This window comes from Pipra filicauda, unplaced genomic scaffold, assembly GCF_003945595.2.
Source record: "Pipra filicauda isolate LSUMZ 115617 unplaced genomic scaffold, ASM394559v2 scaffold149_size4050908_pilon, whole genome shotgun sequence".
NCBI classification, from domain to species: Eukaryota; Metazoa; Chordata; class Aves; order Passeriformes; family Pipridae; genus Pipra; species Pipra filicauda.
This window is the reverse complement of record NW_024103984.1, coordinates 642,552-667,425: the sequence shown is the minus strand read 5'-3', so window position 1 is coordinate 667,425 and position 24,874 is coordinate 642,552. Positions and strand designations below refer to the sequence as shown.

The window sequence follows — 24,874 nt, the reverse complement described above, 5'->3', positions numbered from 1 at the left end:
AGGGAGTTGTCTGATGGCTGGAGCTGCCCCCAGACTTCCCTGGTGCCTGGCTGGGGTGGTAGGACAGGTACCCCAGGGAACACCCACTGTCTTTGGCCTTCACAGGGCCCTGACACGTGGTGTTCAACCTTACAAACACCACCACGGAAAGACCCCTTTCACCATTTCAGCTAAGAAAGGTTAATCCAGAAAGATCTTGGGCTAAAGGGTACAGAAAGGACTTCTATGATTCCTGCTTGATGATTTTTTCTCAAGAGCACAAGACTGCCCTTTAAAGAGGCAGTGTGTCTCAGGGCAGCATGCCTGTGTCACAGCAGAGTATAGAGGTTCCTGAGCTAGTTTTAAGTGAACTGCACTGGATATCGTAGAGGAATCCAACTGTGGCACTTCAGCATGGGCTAAATTTACCCTGCTTCTCTGCACTGTGGCCTTACTCTGGTTTAGAGGTTTGACAAATTGTCGGCAGGTCTGAACACTTCAGGAACAGCCCGGCATTAATCCCAGGTTCAAATAGGAAGTAAAGACTGCCAAAAGACATTGGGAAAAGAAAAAGAGCTGCTTCTCACCAGCATTTAGAGGACTTCAACCTTTCAAGAGGAGGTTCTGAGCTCCTGATGAGAGCAGACTTTCATAAACTGTGTTCCAGTTTTACAATTGTATACCCAGGCCAGATCTTTTGTTCCCAGAACTTCTGAAGTTGCTTAAAAAAAAATCAGTTATTGAAAGCCTCTTTTTTTCTCCCCTTTTACCAAGACTGAGTCTTCTTAAATAATGCTGAGCCTGTGCACTCTACTCTATCAGGAGTGAAACTGCAGCTTATCATGAAATGGAGAACCACAGCGTACACCTTTGTGGGGAAGACAGTTGGAGAGATAGGAGAGCAATTTCCCCTTCTGTATATTGCCTCCTTCTCTGTGCAGACTATGCATAGATAGCAGAGGAAAACTACCAAATCCATAAGCCCAAACTGTTTGGAAACACATTGTATCATGACAGTCAGGTTGCTCAGGTCCCATTTAATGCCCAGCACAAAGTAAAGCTTCATGGCCTGCTGTTTCAAAAAAGGGTAGTTTATTTTAAATCTTTCAGTACATGACTGATTCACTGGGTCATCTGTGTTTTGAATGCAGCAGATTCTGTCATGTGGGTACGTGTGTATATGGTGTATACATGAGTGAGGAAAGCTAGGGGTGACTAACTACTTCTACTTCTCATTTCTATGAACTAGAGATCTGAACGTAGAGATATATATAACCTGAAGCTAAGAATGCAGTAAATTACTGGATGGTGAGATTAGAAGTTTTTTATATAACCCAGTGGAGAAGTAACAAAGAGTTTTTCTACAACGAAATGCTTATTTCCAGTATCCAGCAGAATGCAGGTCTCCTATCTGAACCGCAAAATCAAAACTGACTATGAATGACCAAGGGAATGAGACAATTTCTTTAGACAGACAGGTAAAACACTCAAGTCTTTGATCTTGGACTGCAGAAAAAATACTGCTCTGATTCAATTGTCACTTAAATGGGTATAAATCAGGAATAGCTTATGTAAATCTTACATCTGTACTGCACCTTCTGGTAAGTCTCATGGGCTCAACAATGATGTGATCTAATTTCAAATGTCATTGAGTATTTATTCAGAATGAGTTTTACAAGACTTCTCTGGAGCACTTCTCTGTTTGAAAGGAGAAATAGGTTAAAAAAAGGGTCATTTACAAGGAAAAGACAAGGCAAGAACACTCAGCGTGAGGGCCTGGTTTGATACATGACAATGTTTAATCCTTACTGTTCCTAATCCTTCAGACCAGACTTGCAACACTGGAAGCTTTTCAGTTCTTACTCTGGGACTTACTGACTACTAAGAGGACAGAGCAGTCCCAGTCTCCTCATTTAGTGTTGGCTTAATAGGAACAATGTAAAGGACAAGATGCAGCATATGTTAAAAGTACATGCCTGTGGGTTACATATGTCATGCAGCTGGAAGGTTGCTGCCTTACAGAAGTAATAATATGGCCAAGAAACAACCATTATGATCAGGCATATGGGCAGCCAAGTGAGTAATGCTGCCAGGAGGAATGCCTACAGTGCAGCAGTTGTGAAATACTGATTACAAAGTCCTGAAGTAGCTGCTTGCCCCTGACAAGTCATTTCTGCTGAAGCAGGAGTCTTTCCAGGCTGATAGTTTCTAAATGCTCTTTCAGGCTTATGCATTTTGGATGTCTTTAGCTGAAGCTGGTTTGTTCTTCCTATCTATATCTGCAATGCCTCCTATCATAACCTATCATTTCAGCTTATCATCACCCTCCTGGGAATCTTTAGTTCCTCAACAGAGTTGACTGGAAACCTCCCCTCGTGCATCATTTCCTGAAGAGTTCAATCAGCTTAGCAGGAAAGACTGAAGGCCAAAACCTACAAATAAGATAAGCTTTGTTATGGTAAAGAGAACACTAAATGTATCTGCTGCTTTTCTTCTTTTTGATTTTTCCCCCCTCCTCAGGGTATGTGAAAGGTGAGGATGAAATCTGCCTCTGTCAGACACTGGCTGCTGTTAAAAATAGACATGTCTCCAGTAAGATGTTTTGGGGATGGGGTTTGATAAGGGTTTTTTATATTATAGTTAAGGATACATTCATGTCAAATTGCTGGCAATCTGATCAAAGCTATCACTTTGTTCTCCTACTTTTTCTTTTCTTCCTTTCCCAGTTACATGAATACATGGTTGCTCAGAAATTTTATTCCTTATTTTAAATAAGCTCTTGGTACAATAGTCCCAGCAACCCAAAAGTAAAGCAAGTTGTTATGCAAGGTTAAACAATGAACATGGTATGTTCTATTTATTTCATTTAGCCAGTACTAGAGCTTTATCCCAAGAATATTTGATTGTTGTGAGAAAAGTCATATTAATAATATTTACGATAAAACTGAAACCAGAACTTAATAACATTAATGTTCTACAAAATCATGTCTGCTTCAAAACAGCCTTAGGATTTTGACTGCATCTCATTCAGCACAGCCATATTCATAATTTTCTGTGGGCTCCTGAGAGTTATTTTGTTGCCCTTGAGGGTATTGGTGCTAGTTCTGCCTGCAGTCTGCTCAGCCCTTCACTACCAGAAGTGTTTGTGAGATGCATTTTGTCATGTATGTGGCCTTGTGAGGTCTCCAAAAAAAAAGTGTTAAATTTACATGACATTCTTATCTGTTGACAGCTACATTTTCCTAATCAGAAGAAGCAAGTTCAGAGTATGGTTGTTATTGCTGCTCCTGTTATTTTTAAAAATTCCTTAGGGTAATTGTGCCAAATGTCACTATTTGAAGAAGGTGAAGGAGCTGATCAAGTTAAATTCTGAGATTGCTTTGTCATCATAAAAGGGTAAAGAGTGACTGCAAATATTCTTCATGAAAAACAAATGGAGTATCTGAGTTTTTTTCCACTGGTTTTGCTTGAGTGGAGTAAATCCCAATTCACGGTGGCGGGCACGAGAGAAGGGCAAGAATCCTAGGCAAGAATCCAGGGAAAATGTATGCCAACACTTGTAAATGAAATAATTGAGGGTTGGTTCCTCCCTGCACACTTACGGCTGGAAGTCAGTGACAATTAGTGATGAAAGTCACTTTTTCCCCTGGCAGAACTTTGCCTGTTGGGGTTTGTCATTTTCCTGTTGGGGTTTGTCAAGTGCCTCTTCTGGAGCACAAATGACACTACAGCAGGCAGCTGCTAATACCTTTTACTCTGTACAAGAAAAGCTATTCCCCTTCACCCTTGATGTTTCAGAGTGGAGCTTTTCTAAGCTAAGTGCACAGAGTTTTAAAGAAGGGTAAATATGTTAGTGTGTATATCATACATACACACACATAGATATATATACGTATTAGGGCATGCTTATAGTTTATTAATGTTCTTGTGGCTGTAAATACTGATGATATAGGAAAATGTAACGTGGCCTTGTAAAAATAATTTATTAGTACATAGTAAACTACAGGATCCCATTGCAGTTGTTACTTATAATTAACAAAATTAAGTTTCCCAGACACAAATGGCAACTATTGTGGTTTAACCATATTTTGATTTTTGGTTGTTTAAAAATTTCTGTGACTAATCTCTTCATTATAAGTTCAGGGTTAACTTGAGTAATGCGGTGTTGAGAGCAACTGAATCTGCTCACTTGTGCTGATGACTCCAGACCCCCTGCACATCTTCAGTGTGTAGCTACTGCTCTGGAGCACAGATACTTACAATTGTCTGGCTTTCACTGGCAGGTATATAGGAAATTAGATGTGGTATTTGATGGCTCAGTTTCATTTTGGGGGGTTTACAGTGTTGATCTCAGCAGAGCTTAGACCATGTGATCATACTGAAATGCAGTATTGGACAGAATTGAGAAATATGCTTATTCAGAGATCTAACTGTCAAGCGCTCTAAAAACTTCTCTGTTGGATGTGGATACCACTGCTGGGAGCACAATAAAGAAGAAATATTTGCATTAGGAATTATTCTGTCCTTACTCAGCATCTTTTTGTAACTGCATCAGTAGCCAGAACTTGCCATGCTGCTGTGTGAACTCATGAATGGATTGGCATTGACATAGTGAGTCTTTTTTCCAGTGTCAAAACATTACAGTATGTTTAGAGTTGCCCCTGGCTAAAGCCATTTTAAGTGAGAGAGAGAGAGAGTATGAATGTGATTTACAGTAAAGGTCTTTTCTTCTTTGTAGATCACTGAAGGGTGGAGGGAGAGCCTCCCCCTGCCCATCTGTGTGAACTCGGCTATTCTACACAGTAGCAGGAGCTGGGGTTCCCTGCAAGGTAAACTGGTTGAATGCACATGTACGTCCATAAACAAGGGGGTAATTGTATGCCTAACAGAATAATCTCAAAGTATCAAGAATTGTGATATGTGATAGAGATGAAAGATGGGAGAAAGGGAGAATGGAGACAGAACCATAATAAAGTCTCTTTTGAGTAAAGATCTTATGATGATATGAGGCTTCCAATGGGAGTGGTGTCACTTCAACCCTTACCTCTTCAGGAACAGATTTCCATTCATATCCCAGCAGTTGGCTCTGTTAATGGGACATCTCTGTATGGAACAGCTGCATTGGGAGGGCAGGATATGTCATGTTGGTGTCAGTCTCCATACCAGGCACAATGCATGAAGAAAGCCAGTTTATGCTAGCAAAGCAAAGAGTTAAGTTCTCCTTACTAAAGAAAAACATAAAAATGAGGAATCTCAAACTCTATTACATCTGGCACTTATCCCTTGGTTTGGAGGATATCTAAAGCACCTCTCAGCTTCAGAAAAATGAAGAGACCAATTTAGAATTTCTCTAAGATGGTATTTTTCAGTGGGCCGCTATCCACTTCTAACCACTGTTTGGTAGAGAAGAATGATCTCTTTTTTGTTGAGTGCCAAGGAAGCTGTAAAATCTCTTTCATTCAGAATAGTAAAAAATAAGTGGCCACCAAGGTGCAAATACTCTGTGGCAACCCTGTGGCTGTTGGAGAGCATATCTGTGTTCTGCACATTCTGCAAATATAGCAGCTGATAAGGAAGATGCAATAAGCTCCATCTATCAAGCTGTTACCTTTTATATAAAGGTGAAGACAGCACAGTTTAATAACTGGGATTTTTAAATAGCCCCATCCTTCTAAAAAGCCACAAGACATCAGCTGCAATTATTACTGGAAATCTTGTGTTTGCACAAGAAAAGCCACAGGCCTTAAGTTTATACTCAAATCATGCAAGTATTCTGCATCGTTTTCTGAAAGATAACACTCTTCACTGTGATATAAGTAGTGTCTCCTGTGCTTGATAGAAGCAAGAAGGCTAAACTGGTTACAGAGATCTATTTTTCTAATAACATTTCTTCTCTATAAACCGTGAGGCATGTCAGTATCACCTTCAAAACATAAAATATGCATATGTGCTTGTAGATTTTATGCATTGCTTACACATCTTATGCTACAACTAATATGTCTTAGTCAGCTTTCTAATGTTATGTGACCCCTCACTCTTGCATTCCAATGTCATCACTCTCAGACCGTTAAACATTAACTTGATAATTATTTTGAAAAACACAACCTGCCTTCATTAACCTTTTGTAAGGACACTTGGTGTTAAAATATGACATTACCTAGTTCTAAGCCAATGTGGTGATGCACTTAATGCTTTATTGCTCTTAATGCTGTATTACCAGATATAATTCACTCTTTCTTATAGATAATGAAATCATTATATATTTATTTGGCTCTTGGGTCTAAGGTCCAGGTACTTTGATGTTTATTACAGAAGCTAACAAAACATTTTGGTGGGGCATTAAATCCTTAATTACTTTCTGTTTAGAGATGTCCATCACTGCTGAAAATGCTAAAAATATCAACAATGATTCCATATCCTCAGTGAGACTGAAGCTGGGCAGTTCCCTGTGTTTCTTGCTAATGTTCAGGAGAGGATTCCTCTCCCATAGTTGTATTTTCCTGAATAATTGGTCTCAGCTGTCCAGTTTGGCCTTTTAATGATTTCAAATGTTTTATGATTTAATAACAGAAATTAATAAAATAAGCTTGATACCAGTTTTGGCCTAGGGCTTTCTTTTCCTCACTCTGCACCAGTAGTGAAGATGATTGCTTTTCTAGCAGTAATATTCTTCCTAGGCATCTTTTCTAAAGAGTACTGTAGAGTTCATCACTCTGCTCTGAATTTTTCTTATTTGTCTAGGGAGTTTGGGGTTTGTGGGTTTTTGTTTTGTTTTCCTTATGGTTCATGCAAGAACTTAGTCCTAGGCTAAAGATGTATAAACAAGAAGGGAAATAATGGGGGTCTTATCTCTCAAAGTAATTTACTTTATTAATTTTTGGTGCTGATGAAATACCAAGCAAACTCATTATTTACTCAATTGAGGAGAAGAAGGAAGAGGCAAAGAAGAGACACTAGCTGTCAGATGGTGAGCCTTTCCAAAAAGCTTTAGACCAAACTTTAAGGAACACTCGATGTAGACAAGAACAGTATTTCTCAGTAGGTGCAGTTCTTTGATCTTTCCTGGGATGTCCCCTATGACAAGAGTTTGTGAGACACTGCTCTGCTGTAAGCTGTCAAAACTGGATCTGAGCAATGAAATGAAGAAGGAAAAGCTGTCCTTATTTTCCTGCTCATCTACATCTCTTCCTTTTTCCTGTAACTCTCATGGTCTGGCTGAGCTGGGGTCACCAGTGAAACTTCTGTACCTTGTCTGGAGATGGGCAATGCATTGACTCTGAAAATGACACCAGGAACAATTATCCATACAATGATCTCCCACAGTAAAGCCCTGGATGACAAGGTTAACTTAAAGGTCACACAGCTATGTACAGGCATCTGAGCTGGGTTTCCTTGTTGTATCTGAGCCATATGGCACTGCAATGCAGTGCACAGGTGGTGTTTCCTCATTCTAGATACATCAGAACTCCAAAGCAGGCATAAAATAGAGAGGCACATTATCTCTGTGGAGTGCTGATGAAACTTCTGCAGAAATTCTGTATCTGCTTCTGGTATATTTGTCTTTAACCTGCAAGGAGTACAGACCCTGAAAAATATAAAATCTCTTTTGTCTCTCAGTCACGGGCAACTAAGCTGCCTCGTGAGTGTTTTATGTACAGAATTCCCTTACTTCCTATCTACTTCAAAGTATCCAGTTGAAGTATGACAGGGACTGTGTCTAGGAGGATCTAGAAGGATCTTTCTTTGAAATCATTGGACAAATCAGATCCAAATCGCACTGATAGCTCTGTAACATACCTAAATCTTTCTCTTCCTTGGCTTCTTCCTCAAAGAGAACTGCCCTGAATTAGAATACATAGCGCTTTGCTTAATCTCTAAGAATAACATGCAGACCTGTTTTCTTTTCAGTGTAGTTGTGAGTCATATCTCAGGACTGGAATGCCAGTTTCATTGTCTGTATGTGCCAGGAAACAAGTGACTGCAGTACACAAACAAAGGAATTTTTATACATATAATTATCTGATTGTTGCTTTTACCTCCTAGTATGTAGTGATGGGAAAGCTTTTTTCCTCTCATCTATATGCTATAATGTTTGCAGGTGACTCTTTTGTGAAATGACATGAAACTTCCAGTGAAGTTTGTATGTGTTATGGATTCTACTGGAAATATGCACTTTTTCTGGATGTCATGCTTCTGGTAAGACACCAGAATGTTATACCTGCTCTCTTTGTTCCTCCATTTCCTGACTCTTTCTTGTGTGACACAGTTCTAGGCAGAGTAACCCAGGCTGATCAGGAACTAGTTGCCAACCCTCCCTGGGTATGGCCCTTCAGAGGAGCTCCCTGGTCTTCACAGCAGTGATGTGTGTGGCAGCAGAGCTTACTGGCAGTTCTGATCAGGTTGAAAGCTACATTGACGACAAACAAAACACTCCAAGCATCGTTTCAGATACAAACCCTGCTTAGAAAACAGTTCTCAGCAAACTGAGCTCACAAAGCGCTCGAGATTGAAACAGTAGAAATAATTTCTATGACTTCCACTCCCATTGCCAAGAAGGAATCAGGCCTTCTGGGGAACTCTCCAAACTGATCCAGATACAGAGCTGGGCAGGCAGAGAAGGTGAATGCTGTTGGCAGCTGGGCAGAGAGCCAGCTAGCAGTTCTCTTCCAGACTTTCATGGCTGCACAGAGCATAGCATCTCCCTCTACCATTTAGTAAATTTATGACATCACCAGCTGTTACCGGGGAAACACAGAAAATACAGATTTGGATCTTGGCAGCTAGGCATAAAGAGAAAATATCTTGGTCTTTTGAGGGTCAAAAAGGAAACCTGAAACAATTCCAGAACAACTTTGAATTGGAACAAATCAATAATTCCAAACCAAACAATTTAGCTGCTAAACTGACAGTATGGTTTCTATATTATGTCCCTCACAGAAAACAAACATGGGAGATCAAGTGCAGAACTTCTAACTTCATGCAGCTTAAACATATCCTTTGGACATAAGACCATTACTGTTGACTTAGAACTTCAGTTCTGATCAGTGGATTTAACAAGTTGCTTTTAGGGATGTGATATCCTCTGACCAATATTTTTTCAGAAAGTGCTGATAATTGCTGCTTCTTGAGAAAGAGTTTGCTGGTGTTTCACAGCAAAGAAAGTATGTAGTGTTGAGTTTTGATAAAATTGTGTGCAAATACCATTACTGTTGTGATGAAGTGTGTGCTTTTAATAGCTTTTAAAAATGTGGGCTTTGTGAGAATGGATGTCTTCAGACATGCATTTTGTGGCTTTTAGGTGCTTGAGATTTTTGAAGTTATGGGAATCATATTTTTGTCTTTTAGTAACATTAGCTGACATTTTATTTATGTTGCATGTTTAAATGAAAACACTGCTTTTAAAATGGATTATTATTTGAGTATTGGGTAGTTGAGGCCCAGCTAATATTAGCTCTTGTGCAGGTTTGTTTGATTTCATTCATGCTGTACAAAATGTACAGGTTTGGTATGTACTCGAGTTACCCAGAAACAAATGCATCTTTGCTGCAAAGGCAGATGGAACAAGCTCGAGTGAGGACTCAAGCTGAACTCAGGTCTGGGATTGTAACAGTTGCTTTTTCTCTATTCATACCTGCAAGGCTGTGGGCCAAACATGACTGGAGATCCCAGGTCAGAAAGGTAGAGGTTGTTATACTCACTAAATGTGTGGGAGATCTGTCTGGAGGGTTAAAGACCTGCGGACTCACTCTATTTGGCTGTATCTCCACTGAGGAGCAAAATTTTGCAGGAAAAAAATCCCCCCTATTGCTAATCTAGTGTCAAATATATCCATGATGGAGGTTCTTATGTGGACACTTAGCAGCATTTCTAGCAGTGTTCCACAACTGTTGTCTTAAACAGCATAGGAACGTGTTTAATTTTATTTGCATCCTCCATACCAAAAACCAGGCAAGATCTTCTTGCTAAACAACCAATCTCTTTCCCCTGTTTTGTTGGTGGCCTTGGATCCTGGAATTTCTATGTCACAAGAGCAGTTTGCATACAGTTTGGATCTTGTTATCTGGAACATGGTTCAGTGTTCCCTGTTGTGTCTTGTTTCAGTGGGATAATGACCAAGGAAGCTGCTGAGACATGGGTGGGTTGCCAGGGATATGTCATGAGAAAGCTGTCCAGAGTCATCTGCCCACATGCTGTGATGCTGGCTCCCATTTCCAAAGCAGGGTTGCAGACAGAGGAGATCATTAGTGCTCCAAAGAACTTAGCTGTCTATGCAAGTTCCTTTTTTTATCCTTTATAGTGAGTCACTTGGAAAGGCTCCTTTTTTGGTCCTCTTTAGTTCAACTGCTGGTTCCTTTTGCTTGCATGCCCAGTCACAGCCCTGAGACTGTGACTGGGGCTGCAACAGCCATTGGGCTGTCATGGTTTATCTCTGGAATGGTGGAAATATTCTTCTTCTTCACTTTTCTTCTCTAAGGACATGAAAGATGTTTCTGAAGAGGAAGGAATTTACTTCTTGGGAAAATTCATGTGCAACCAGGATGGAGTTCCCCATGCAGACTTTCAGGTGGTAGATTTGCTCTGAAATTCCCGTGAGGAGGAGAACATTTTGTCTTATGTGGTAAATTCATGGTATTGGCAGTCTCTGCCATGGTTTTAGAACTCGGTGCACTCCTGTGGCTTGCACATACATCTCGAGTACACTTTCCCAAAATGGTGTCTCCACTGAAGCTACTCTTCAGTACCCACAAGAGATCAGTACTTTGGCCCTGCACAAGCTTCGCACAGGCCTTTAAGAAAATGAATTAATATGACAAGACTGCATTAATCAGACCAATATATGATACTTATTATTTTATATTTGCTGTCACTTATAATTGTAGATTACTATAAGACACCTTCATCTTGTTACTGATGTCTTTTCTAAATGTGGTGCAGTGGAACAGGAGGGGCAGTGTAGTAGGACATACAGGGACAGAACAACAAGGAGCTTCTATATGATGCTCTCTTTAGCATAAACATATTGACTCCTGGACTCAGAGAAAAGGCAGTGAAGGAACCTCAGTGGAGAATATCCTTAGACAATAAACTAATTGTCTTTCTCATGCTTTCATCCTCCTTTTTTCCCAGGAGACAAATAGGAAGAATTATCCACACCTGAACCTGAGATTCACTTATGCTACATGTGTATTTATCAAATTCAACTGGATGGGAACCCTGTCCCCTGAAGAACATACTTGTGAAGAGCTAGAAATCATTAAATCTAGTAACTGCATTGATGTGAGCTGGTAACACAAATGGACACAGATCAGTTCTCTCCATTCCATCTGGATTTCACTGTGTTGAGAAAAGTGATAAAGAAAATTTCTGCTGTACTGGTTATGCTTATGATAGATGAAAGCCCCTCTAAAGATGACACTTTAATGTTCTCTTTCTTGACCTTCTGATGTATGTTCAGTCTTGGTTGCTGACTAAAGTAACAACACAGATAATTGAGCTTTTAAAGGCCCCATTTCATAAATCTAATAACAACACTGAGGGAAGCTGAGGTGTATTCTCTTCTTACTAGTGTATCATTAATATATCTGGTATCACATTTTCCATGTAAAATAGCTCCTAAAAAAAGGATCTGGGCTGACTTTCAGGCTCCAGTGGGCTGACCATTAGGAAGGAAATCTTCCTGCTACCTTCATTAGGAAGAAAAGGACGCTGCATGAGAGACACTTTTCGAAGTATGCCTCAGCAGCAGCCCTGTGTTGAGGGATTTGGTGGCCTACAGCTAGTAATACTTAGTGGTGTCCTTCAGAAAGGGGACACAAGCCAGTTTTGAGTTGCTATGCTCCTCTAAAGGGATTTTGCTAAAAAAGGAGAAGAATTTATCACCTCTTAGAAGATATTTTGGCTGTACTATGCAAGCAATTTAGTAAAATCTCTGTGAGTATTGGCAGTCTTTGAAACAAAAGAAGTAGGGCTGCTTTGTGTGCACTGAAGAATTTTTGCTTTTGACTCCACTGGAGCCATAATTTGTCACCAGATTCATATCCTGAAACCTAAAGTGCCCTTAAAAGGGCTACTGCAAATTTATAAATCATAATCACAGTCCTTGGTTGACATGACAACTGGTACCATCCTGTTTAGGATCTTGCCCTGCAAACCTGTAACCCTCTGTCTGTAGCCCACTCAGTACTCACCCATGAGATTGCTTTGTCCCCACCTATTTTTACAACTTTTGTTGATGACAAAGAACACCTTTTTTAAAAAAGTGCTTGAAGGCAAATTATACTCCTGAATACTTAGTGTTTTACTGCTTGGGCTTCAAACACTCTGTAACAAGCTGATTTGTTTAATGTCTACAGTCCTTACTGGAAAGTTTTTAAATTGTGTAAACATTCCTACCAGTTTTATGTGTTTCTAAACATTTTTTTTAATGTGGGTACAAATTTAACTTGACAGTGTACTTTCCAAGCTTCCATTAAATAGGGCTAACTTTTTATTGATAGAGGAATATCTCTGAAATAGCTTTATGATGTCTTGCAATGGAAGACTTTTCATTAACTCCGACTAGAAAAATAACCTACCATGTATTTGTAAGTCTTTTATCAGTTCTTACTGTATCGTAATGTCTGTGGGACCCCTGCTGGTGGAAAGGGGAAGAGACTGAAAAACTTTAAAGTTAATGGAGAAGGGAATATATTCTCACTGTACATTGTGTTTGCCAGCTACTGTTATCATACAGCCACCAAAGATCTCAGTGTTTTGAAACTTCTTACTTACAGGTTGCAGTTTGTTGCTTTCCTCACATAACTGTGTTTTACCTCCCTTCAAGTGTGCCAGTGCTGCTTTAAAACATCACTATAGAAATCTTCAGCTACACCATCTGGTTCCAGTTTTCCTTAATTTGGTGTCAGCCAAGCTCCTACAGTCCGGATGATTAAAAGGGACAGAGTTAAACCTGCTGCACTTTAGGGATTTAAGCCTTCCTTTTCCTCCTATAAATTCTGACCTTTCCAAAATGAGTTTTCTTTCTTTTCTTTTCCCCTAAGAAAGTGGAACATAAAGCAAATGTTTGATATTTTTACTGGTGGAGCCAAATTCCTATGTTCTGGCTGCTTTTCACTGACAGAAAAATTATTCCACAATAATTTGTCATTATTTCCAAAGTGATACTGTATGTTACTGTAACAATAACAACTAACTTGGCCTTTTGAGAGGTATATATTTTCTCAAGAAATTTCAGTCTAGTAGGGAAAACACTGATCATGATGACCTTGGGGGAATACAGCCTAAAGAAAGAAGTGGACGTTTGTGACTGTTTTGAAATCTCCTGGCTGGAACAGTTTCCTGTTGAGGCACTTTGTGCTTGTGTGACAACCCATGGAGGGGTTCTTCTGTGTGCTCTGTCTGCAGCCTTGGTCCTGAAAAGGTAAAGAGGGAGCAGGGACAGCCTCAGTCCCCTCTGCTGAAGGGCTCCTTGGGGAAGGAAAACACTGTGCTGTGCATAAAAAATCGGTGTAACTGTTATCTGATTGTCTGCCTGATTACAGGACTAAACAGAGTTAGGTTGGGTACCAGTATATGCCAAGTATACTTGTCCTCTGTTCCTCGTAGTATGACTGAGCCTTGGGATCAGTTATTTAGTGGGATCCTTGGAAAGGCTTGATGAGCTGCTGAATTCTTCCTTGTCTGGATTCCTTTGTTTAGGTTGCCTCGAATTATCACTGCATGTTATTATTTTTATACACGTACAACTTTTAAATCCACATAGATGACACTTTTTGTGCCAAAAATGCACTACGCACTTCTCAGACCTTGCAGCTGGTTGAGCACCAGTGAAGGAAATGAATTTGGTAACTGAGCTGGGAGAGAAAGGTGCTTGGAGATGCAGTTTCTAATGCTTTCTTGTAGATATTCCCATCAGACCACGTAAAGAACTTTTCCCGTTTATATTACGAAAGAAATAGGAGAATATAAAATTTTTAAAATCTTTTAAAATTAAAACCTTTGGGAGCTTAATTAAATGTACTGTGAGAAATATGTGCAGTTCACTTACAGCTGTTGACTTGAGGTTTATGCATTATTGCCAAGTCCTGGAATGAATAAAGCTTTAATGTTGGAACATTTGTTTTGTGGATTGTTTTAGGTTGAAGCAATGAGAAAATACATACCTAGATCCCACATATATACTAAAAGGAGAATTTTGGATTGCAGGTAATGAAGATGACTTGTTTAAAACCTGCAGTTCTCTTAAAAGAATTTTTCAATCAGTCCCTTAAAAATTCAGGAGTTTTCAATGACTGTGTGGGATGAACACAAAGAACAGCATCTTGTTAAAGTCAGATTTTGGTTGACATCCCGTAACATGTAGCTGAGATGTGGGTCATTTCGGCCTCACTCCCGTTGGATGCTGCCTCTCTGTTCCGCAGAATGACATGCCGGATTCTGCTAGAGACGTGCTGTGGGAGCCTTAGCGGAGCTTTGGTTCATCATAATGCCCATCCCTCCTCTGACCTGTACCTGCGGCACACCTGCTCGTCCACTCCTTTTCACCTGTTCATTTTTCCCCCTGCACGTCCTAAAGCGCTGTCATTCTGATGAGGAGGCCTCTCTTCCCTACTCATCCGGTGATCGCTCGCACATTCGCAGCAGCGTGTTCTCCCGGTGCGACCGTGTGTCCATCCCTGGTCCAGGGGGTTTCCCGGCCCTCGGGAGGCAGCTCGCAGTCCTGCCGGGAGCACCGGGAGCCGGCGGGGCCTCGCCTGCCCTCTGCCGTCCGCGCTGCGGCAAGTTGTACCTTGCAGGGATTTTGGAACCGCTCCTGTTTCAGGGTGGAAGAGCCGGAAAACCTCTCAGCTCATTTCTCAAGTGCGAGAATATGTTTGCTATTCTTTCGCGATGGACGCAGGCACTTTTATTGGCACATTTCGTTTTACAAAGACACACGGTGTTACCCGCAGGAGCACAGCATCTCCAGCAGCTGGTACCTGGTACTTTATGGAGTTTGGGGAGTAGCAGGGGTAAGAAACGAGAACATACAAAAGGGGACTGCAGAAGGGCAGCACTTAGAAATGCAAGTGTTGCTGCTATTGCTATTTTCTGCCTATACATGTAGGCAGAGAAGGCATGAAATAGATGGAAAGCAGAAATACTTCAAGAAATAACGGAATTAACTACTGGTGAACACATCTGCAACTGCAGCAGAGGGAGATGTTTTCAAAGTAAGGCAGAAGAAGAGAAAAAAAGAAAAAGAAAAGGGCATAAGAAGAACGCTGAGCACTCTAGTTCGAAGATGTGACTTGTGGAACATTACACAATAGCCTCAAACTGAAACAGAAGATGTATTATTCCATGTAATGAGAGGGACTAGGAAGAAAAACTGTCCAAAGACAGAAAAACATATCCAGAGAGCTAGGGCTGGAAAATTCTCCAGGGAGAACATCACAAAGACTGACCTCATGATGGCCTTCAGTAGAACTCAAAGCTGTGAAAATCTGGCAATTTTTTGTTTCTTTTAACTCAGGCTTTGTATGGAACTATTGTATTGGAAATGCCACAAGACTGTAAAACAAAATTAGTTATAAACATTTACTAGATTAACATTTAAAATTATTGTTACTGTGTTTGGGACTTTCAGGTAGTTATTCCTTAATTTGAGAATACAAAATTTTTAATTACTGTATTTCATGTAAATTGTAGATAGATGTGCACATTTGGGATATTTAACCCTGTCCCATGTTAGCTGCAGGCGACACACGTGGATACTACACTGATGCCCTAAGCTTGCTCTTTAGGAATGTGCCTGTTTGTTTGTCACTAAAAAAACTTGATGTTTTTCTTTAAGCACTGAGCTCTCTGCATCCATGCCAACTATATAAATGCCTTGTATTTTCAACAGGATATTTCCTACTTCAGAGCTATACTACCAGGAGGAGAAAATACACATCAGTGCTCAGCATCTCTAGTGCTGGTTGTATTTGCCATTGTTTGAGAGTAAAGAACATGTAAGTATGTATTTCTGGTGCATTCCCAGCAGCACTTTCTGTGAGTAACCAAACTGGAAGCAATATATTTTCAATTCTCAAGAAAATCTATTCTTTGTCAGTAAGTATGTAAATAATTTCCCTGTCCCAGTTCCCTTCTCTGGGACTGTTTGTCTTGGATGTCTTAAAAAAATTCAAGTGATTTAAGAGATTTCGGCAAAGCTGGTGGGGAAGAACTGGCCTCAGCAACAATGTGACAGCAAGCTGAGCAGATGAGGGTGAAGACAGAAGAGCTGATCTCCAGGCCATGGGGCCTTGCTTTGGTAAGTCTTTTCCCAAAAGCTGTCTGCCCACAGAAGACTTAAATGCTTTGGACTCTTACACTTTGGCCTGTGAGGGCAGGACACTCTTAAGTGCTGGACAGTTAAGCCTGATCAAATTAAGGTCTGGCTACATCAGCACCCTCTAAATCAGTACTGATCTTAATTTTACAAGGGATACAGAAGCATCAAACAGTTCCTGGTGCCTTTAGGAGTCAAGAATGATCAGTGCCTGGGACAACCTATGTTGCTGGTTTCTGTTGTTTGCTACTGTGTAGTAGATCTTCAGATACTCATCTTGAATTGAACCTATTTTAGCTAACTTTCTTACATTTTCTGTTTGTTTCTAAGCATTCCAATATTTGAATTCATGGTTAACCTAAGAGGACAGATTATCAGGCAGAGAATATAAACTGGTTGGCTTTCTCTCAGGAGAAAAAAGAGATGAAGAGCAGAAGGACTATGCTTGAGCAAGTACATGCCGGAGTCATTCTGGCTGTGTGGCTTTTGGAGAAGATCTGACAATGTAGGCAGGTTTGGGCAGCCTCTTGGAGTTCGTAAGGCTCCAAGAGTTTATGTGGCTTCACTCCACAGGGCATCTAGAAGTGGGAACATAATACAAGAGTCAAAGGTCCTGGAAGAGTCACCATGAGTTTTCCACTCCTAACCCTGGAAACCACTGACACTATTCTACAGATCTTCCTTCGTTGGTACAAAGGCATTTCTGTTTCCTTTGCTTCACTCTTTCCCTGCTTGGTGCAAGAGGCTCTGATGTCAAGCAGCAAAGAGTTGTCTTCTGTCTTGGTGCTGTGGGGTTCTGTGCTCCTCTAATAATATGCTGAGCACCTTGAATTTCTATTGGCATCTCCGAGAGCTTCAGGTTGTCAGAAATGTTGGGGCTCTGATCCCACCCAAACCCTCCTTTGAAGGCAACATTTGAACCCTTAGTTTCTCTCCTAGTAAACCAGCATATGTCTTTCAAGGGCACACGTCAACAAGAGCTACTACATTTATTCCATGGACGTGAGCAAGGAGACAATATTCCTTTATAATCTACTTGCTATTAACTCAATTTTCTATTTCAGTGGGAGAAACTCCCTTCCTTGGCAAAGTTCTCAGTGAGCCTGTGGTCTGTCTTGTAGACCATGGTAGATTTTTCTGCTTCTCCCCATGCTATGACTTTTTATGGCCAGTTTTGCCCAGTGTTGTCTAGAATTATATTATGAAATACAAAGGAGATCTGTGTGATTCCCAACCTCTGGCTCACACCCTCTCAGCATCTGTTTTTCCAGGTGTTTACAGTAAGGCTTTGCTTTGTTACCTGCTGCACGGTGTCATGATTTCCTGTTCACAGAGTTTTCCTCCTGGACTGAATTTTAATCGTGTGTGAGTGTCTGCAGGTGTGTGCAGGCAGACATGGATCCATGTGTGTGTGTGTTTTAAATTAGCTTCACTATCTTCAAAGCCATAGGAAATACTGTTCCATGGATAAATTGGTTTTATTCACCATGAACAGAAGAGAAAGTAGTAAGAACCAGGTAACTGAACTGGGCACAAAACTGGAATGAAAAGGTAACTAGAGAGACAGGGATTTCCCCTGGCAAAGAGGAAATACCATAATGACTGACTCAATAAAACTGGGCAAAGGTTCCAATCTAGGATTAATTTCTAAGGTCCCTGTCTATAAGACTTTTAATTGACAGGCTGGTGGTTTTCAGCATGAGCTCACCTGCAAACACCAGAGAAACAGCAGTAACAAGAATGGTATAAAATACATATTGATTCATCCATGGAGGTAGTCTGGCAAGGAGGATTTTTGACCATTCATTTCTGTAATTATGATCACAGATTAACCTTGCTTCAGGGAATCCAATCTACTCCGCCTTTAGATGTCTTTTGAATGTCCAAAGAGAGAGACTTCATTCCCATTAAAGCCCTGAATCCAGCTTCTGGCCCCTGTAGAAAGTCCCTCCTTTCAGGTATTGCAGGGATTATAGCTGAGAGGAGCACTGACTGCTATGGAAGGTGTGAGAGGCAGACAGAAGGCATCCTCAGAGCTCACCATGGGGCCATAAACCTACCTGAGCAGAGACTCTCATGAGGAATGGCAGCTTCAGCCAATGCCTCTGAAAGATAAGATAGGCATGTGAAAGGTGGACAAGAAGTAGCCTTATTTTTGCTACCTGGAGGTGAGACCTAACAGGGTTGTTAAGGCAGGCTGCCCAAAAGTGGTCAGAATCCGAGTTTCCTATCAACTACTACAACCTTTGTGTTATTGCACTTCATTGCTGCCAGCGTGAACCAAGGGCTCAGCATTTTGGAGGTGAAGATTTGGCATGTTTGTGGTGATGTCACTTTTTCCCTTAGAACCTTCAGAAAGAAATGAGATGTGCTGGATCTGTTTTGATCTTTTGGACCCATTAGAGAACAGATCTGGTAGCTCTCTGCCAGGAAATCCAGATAAGTAATAGCACAAGTCACACCCAATGCTAGACTCTTCTGCTGGCAGGCTGGAGCCAAGATATCTGGCAAGAATGGGAGGAAGGGAAGGCTTTGTGTCCAGACTGGTCAGTTTGGGACCATTTTGTCAGCCTGCAGTTAGTTCACATTTATAATTTCTGCGGTGCACAAATGTCTATAACATCAAACACTTGCTGGATGGGTTTTGCTGGGTACCCAGGGTTGCAGAAGCACGTATATCAATGGATACCCAGGAGAGGAACCATCAAGACCCTTCTTCATGGCAGTTTCTTGTGACAGAGAACACTGGATTCCTAAGCTTGCTGTGACTCTTTTTGATTACAGAAAGAGAAAAATTATGCACATCAATGCACGCCATGCTTAAGTGAGCTGCTCCTGCGGAGAGGCTGTGTGTGCCTAGGTGGAGCCCCAGACCATCATAACTACCTCACTCAGTAACCTGAGCTATGCTGGTACACTGGTGAGTGTTGAAATCAACCCCATCAGGATGCAGAAATAGATAAGCTCTACTCTATCCAAATGAGTTAAATACAGGCAGTACAAAAAAATTGTTAGAAAATGACACCAATTCTTACTGTGCAATTTTTTTTTCTGTGCAGAAGTAGATGAGATCTAGATGATAAGATATAAGTTATCCTTCTCAGTCTTCAAAGCAATAAAATCACACAGCTGTGCTTTGTCACTTGGAGGTAAACGCTCAAAGGGCAGGAGCAAGGCATTGGACCAGTCAGGAGCATAGTTTGACCATACTCAAAAAAACCTAAACAAACAAACAAAGAAGCTGGAAACACTTGATGTTTCCAGTGCTGGGCTACAGCTGGAGACAGTAATAGGAAGTAATGCCACAGCTTTACTAAACCACATTTTGACAATTTCCCTACTACTGCCTGTGTCAGTGATCCAAGCCCATCACGTGCCCCTATGGAAAACCCACAGTAGGGTGGTGGTGTTGTGTGATCCACTTCTGGGGGGCTCATGTGAGGAGAGGATGGACTGCTCTGTGCAGTCATTGACATCAGAGGCTCAGATGCTGATCTTTCAAAATAAGGGTTTCCAAGCTTTTACACCAGTTTGAGTGAAAATCATCAAAAGCTTGGCCTTTTTTTTTTTTTTATTATTAGGTAACTTCCCATTGTCCAGGTTTAACTGACATAGAGAATGCTGAATTTGTAACTATAGTTCACAGTTCACAGGCTCTGAGAATCACGGAGTGGGTGAGGCTGGAAGGGATCACAGTGGGTTGTCTGGTCCACCCTCCCTGATCAAGCAGGGACATCCCAGAGCACACTGCCAGAATTGCGTTACCATTTATTAGGTAGTGTCTTTTACTGCTTTAAGGAATAATAACAAAATTGTCACTATGGGCTGCAATGGCAATGGTGCGATGCTGTCACGTAAAAACATGTTTGCTGATGTTTGCACTTCAGTGCAGCCCTGAAAAACCCTCCCTGACTGTACGGATGTTCCTTATCCAAACTGAGGTAAATCTGGTGAGATTGGGCAGCCTGTATGGGAGGGCCGCGCTCCGAAGTGTCTCTGTGTGGCACAAACAGTGCCAGAGGCTGGGAGGAGGGCTGCAGTCCTTCGGGCGGCTCCCGTTTTCCCCGGGGAATCCCGCTGTCCGGGATTTCCCCCGCTCGGGGCGGGCAGAGCCCTCAGCGCCCTCACGGCCGCCGTGCGCGCGCCGGGCCGGCAGGGGGCGCCAGAGCCCCGCGAGAGCCCCCGGTGCGCGCGGGGCTCCCGCACCCTCCCGATCCCTCGGGATCGCAGCTCCCGGCTCCTGCCCCGCGCTCCCCGGCTCCCTCCCCGCGCTCCCCGGCTCCCTCCCCGCGCTCCCTGCCTCCCGCAGAACTCGGCCCCGCAGCCGCGGCCCGTGCAGGGCAGCAGACGGGCGGCCGGCAGACGGCGGCCTCGCCCGGCGGCGGGAGCGGTTCCCTACGGGAAGCACAAGCGCCCGGGGCTCCCCCTGTTCGGGACCCTCCAGCCAGGCGCGCCCGGCGCTTCCGCGGTCCTCCCCGAGGGTGCCAGCATCGTGGGATGTCGGCCGGCTCCCGAACACGTTACTTCGCCATTGTAAAGACTTCGGGGCACGCTGCTGACACTGCCCTCCCCGCACGGCAGCGGCGGGCTGCTCCGGGCACAATCGTCAGCAATCTGACACTTTTGTTTATTGACAACTTCATACATCTTTTTGGTAGGTTTTGTTTTGGACAGAGGGGTTTTTTCGTGTATTTATTGTCTCTTCTAAACCAAGTGCTTCGCGATGTTCAGACATACTGTGAATAAGCAGTATTTGTTAGCTTGTTAAAATTAAGTGATTCCTAGTTAGCACAGAGTATAATCCTGTACTTAGGCTTCTGACTTTCATTTATTTGGCAGTACAACTTTTTGCCTTGGACGCACACTTTCAAGTTAAATCTTTGAGGTGAGACACTGCCTTGCCGCTGGCAAGGAAAGCTTGCTTTTGTAGTAGTAGTGACTAATTTACACGCCTGCCCCCGCTCTCTTTCTAGCCTTCTATTCATAAGCAATACATCAAGGGTGGACGAATGCCAGCAGAACAGTCTGTCTTCAGGAAAGATACTAGCTTTTTTTTCACCCTTGCTTGACTCCCTACTTGTGCTGGCACGGAAAGTCTGTCAGTACAACCTCCATCGTTACCTTATTTTTCCTTGTTTCTTCCTACTCCAGTTCCCTCCAACCCTTCAACCCTCTTCCTGATAAATATCTTGATGCTGAGGAAGGCGCTAACACGAGTTTGTGTATGTTTTAATTTAGAAGTCATTCTTTCTTTCTTTCTGAGATTGATTTCAAGGGAGCAAAAGTCCCTTTGTAAGCGTCACCCGAATATTTCACATCCGATCCAAGTGCCTTCTCTGGCTTGCTCAGGTTTCATATAAGCTGCTCTGTAGCCACAGAAGTCCTCGAACTTCTCGCTGAAGTTGCAGCCAGCCATCCCCTTCCGCAAGGAGAGGGAGAAAGGATGTCCACAAGAGTTCACGTTAGTAATGACTCTAAATGCCCATTTCCCACACATCTTCTCTAGCACAAACAACAAAAATAGTCCACTTACAGAGAATCTGATTCAGCTTTCTTGCATTCCGCAATAACAGATGGATTGCTAGACTGTTTACTGTTGCTTCCCACAAACTTCCTGTTAGTAAACTCCTGTATTATTTATGAAACAAAAAAATTACAAAGAAGTATCTTAGCTGATTACTGCCTGCTGGTGAACCACTGCCAGAGGAAGTTTTTACACAAATACGTGTGTGGGAGCAAAGATCACTCCTGCTGCAGTTGTTGGGTTTTAATTCTTATTTTTACAATTGTTTGTTTCACAATATACTGTGACCCTGTTGTGCTGTGCTCCTGAGGAGGTATTTCCTGCACTTGGACATTTATGGTTGAGTTGAGGTATCTGTGAATGTGTGAAGGAGGAGGGGGGGGGGAAAGCAGCACACATGCATGTTACAGAGATCAACTACGAATAAGAAATGTTTAAAACCTTTTTGGTTTACACTGACAATGATTAATGAGATGTTACTAATGTGATATTAATCTCTGCTGACCCACCTTAGGAAACAGACTATTTTGGAGTTTTTGTCAGAAAACAGAGAACAGTGCTGTATTGATCACCTTCATGTTACTTCTGACATAAGTAGATAGTAAATGTGAAGAAACTTTATTTTCCTCTCAGATTGGCTGTTAAACTCCACAACACACAGGATCTGAGAAGAGCACTTTGTTTGCACTGCATACTGTAAGTTAGACTGATTTCTGACTCTCAGTGATGTGAGAGGGGAGGCCAACCTAAAAATCTGTTTATACAATTTTATCAACAGAGCTAGTGAATTTTTAAAATCATCTGTAATAAAAAAGAGCAGAATGTAATGCAGAAATATGAATTTTGTATATTACTAAAAGTACTTTTAATGTTTTAAAAAATAACACTTGACCTACCATAGTAATTCTCTTTTTTTAATAGTTGCTATTATATTTCATTGAGATTATATTCTATTTATGTATTCTGTATGAATGCATTAGCTGCTCCACCTGATATTTATGATTGTAGTCATGCATTATATATACATACAGAAACAGAATGAAATTTTTCCTGATCTGAGACACAGATAATTCTTCCTCAAGATTTTTTATGTGATTCCCTAAACCAAAATCAAAACTCAAAACAGCACTGCAGATCGAGCACTTTCTAATGTCAGCCCTGCTACACGGATCAGTTATTGCATAAAGTTTAACCAAAAAAAGCTGTTGTGCATTGTAGGCAACTGCAGGATGCTGATTAAATCATCGAAAACCTTTAAAAGATCTGTATTTGCAAAGAACTTATATCAGACGGAAGAGGGAATTTGCTGATCCTGGGGCAGAGCTCGTTTTTAAGTGTTTGTGTGAGACAGCATCACGTAACTGATCACTCATTTCAAGTAATAGTAAGAATATGTCCTCTCTGAGCAAACTCTCTTTTCTCTGCCTCTTTAAGCACCCTCACTCAGAGCTCCTATTGACAGGAACAGAATTCAATAGTATTAAGGCACACGATCAACGGCAGAATCTCCCGATGCTTCCAATCCACCAAAAAGAATCTTGTGACAGATGTTTCTGCGCTTTATGCAAATAGGAACTTCATGGATCAGTTTTCTTTTCCTCCATGGAATATACGCATCTGGAAAATAGAAATCCAGCTCCACGACATGAAGTGGAAAAAAAAAAAAATAAATCATGCCACTGACCAAACAGGCAGCCAAGAGAAAGCAAGCTGTAGATGTGAAATCAAATAATTAAACTGCTGGTTCTTAGGATCACTTCTGGGCTTAATCAAGCAGTGTACGCGATGATATAGGTTTTGTGGGCTCTCTCTGCAAGAAAACTCACTCACAAGTAGTTTCTGAAACAGGGGAAAAGAAAATCTTTCCTGTATTGTGTATAATGTTTCCTCACATTTTTATTTTTTTTACCATTTCTGATGTTCCGTTTTCATTCTCACAGTGGTTGTGGATAGCTGTATTAGATGTGATATGTAAGTGTATTAAAAATAGTGAAGTTGAGTTTGCACATGAAGAAAGGGTTTCAGCTTCTTATATGTAATAAATAAGGTATAAGCATTTATATAAACTGTATGGATTTAGTTATGTTCATTATAATAGCACAGAAACCTGGACATGTGAAAACGACTGATGAAAAGAAGAAAGATAATTTCCTTCCTATTTATTGAGAGGAAAAAATAACCCTTAAACTTACTGAATTAAAGGAGGTTTTAAGGAAATATAGATTTACAAATTATTATATAATATATAAAAGAACATCTGTGTTTATTAATTTCTGTAGTATCATGCACTAAGAAAGAGCTGTAGAATCTCATCTATTATTACCCTAGAAAATCATGAAAGGTGGTCATCCTAAATGCAACTATTTATTAAAAAGCTATTTTTATTACTATTAATAAATAAAATCAATACCATTATTTTAGACTGATTTGTTCTTCTTCTAATTTTATATGGTCCTTTTAAAATTTCTATACAAGTATTTTTTATCATCAGATGTCAGAACTGTCTGTATCTTGTTTTTTTGGTGAGGCTTTTGTTAATTTTGTATATTTTAGATGGTTTAAAATCTCTCGTGGGTCACTATTTTTTTTCCCAATATTTTCATTTAGAATTTAATTCAGAGCCTGTATCTGGTACTGTGTAAACATTCAGTCAGGATCTATGATAAATTTTCTTTATATATACACAAAGCCTGGTTTTGTATCATAGTATTGTCTAGAATCTTGTCTTCATTTCATGACTAGTCAAATGCTGGGAAGAGATCTTTATTCAATTCAGATGTACTACATAATTTTTTTTTAAGCCCCTTCCTGTACTTCTTTTCTTCTAGTGAAATTTATAATAAATATTAGTGATTTTACATAGATTTATTTTAATTGACTTCCTTAAAAAAAAGCCAAACATGAAACCAACACCCAAAGATGTAGTGCCAGTCCTAGGAAAAGAGGAAAGAAAGGGACTACATGTGTAAATGACAATCATGCTACACTGAATCTAATTCAGATACCAGCAAATAATTGGCAATATGTTTGTAGATACTATATGAAGTCTGTTTTTG

The 24,874-nt window shown here is 41.0% G+C and overlaps 1 long non-coding RNA gene across 1 annotated transcript; it reads left to right on the top strand.

Moving 5' to 3' along the window:
* Positions 1-258: 258 nt before the first annotated feature.
* Positions 259-14,092, top strand: LOC120322743. Its single transcript, XR_005562624.1, has 2 exons — positions 259-4,808; positions 11,107-14,092. It is a non-coding gene; the product is annotated as an uncharacterized LOC120322743 (long non-coding RNA).
* Positions 14,093-24,874: the final 10,782 nt, after the last annotated feature.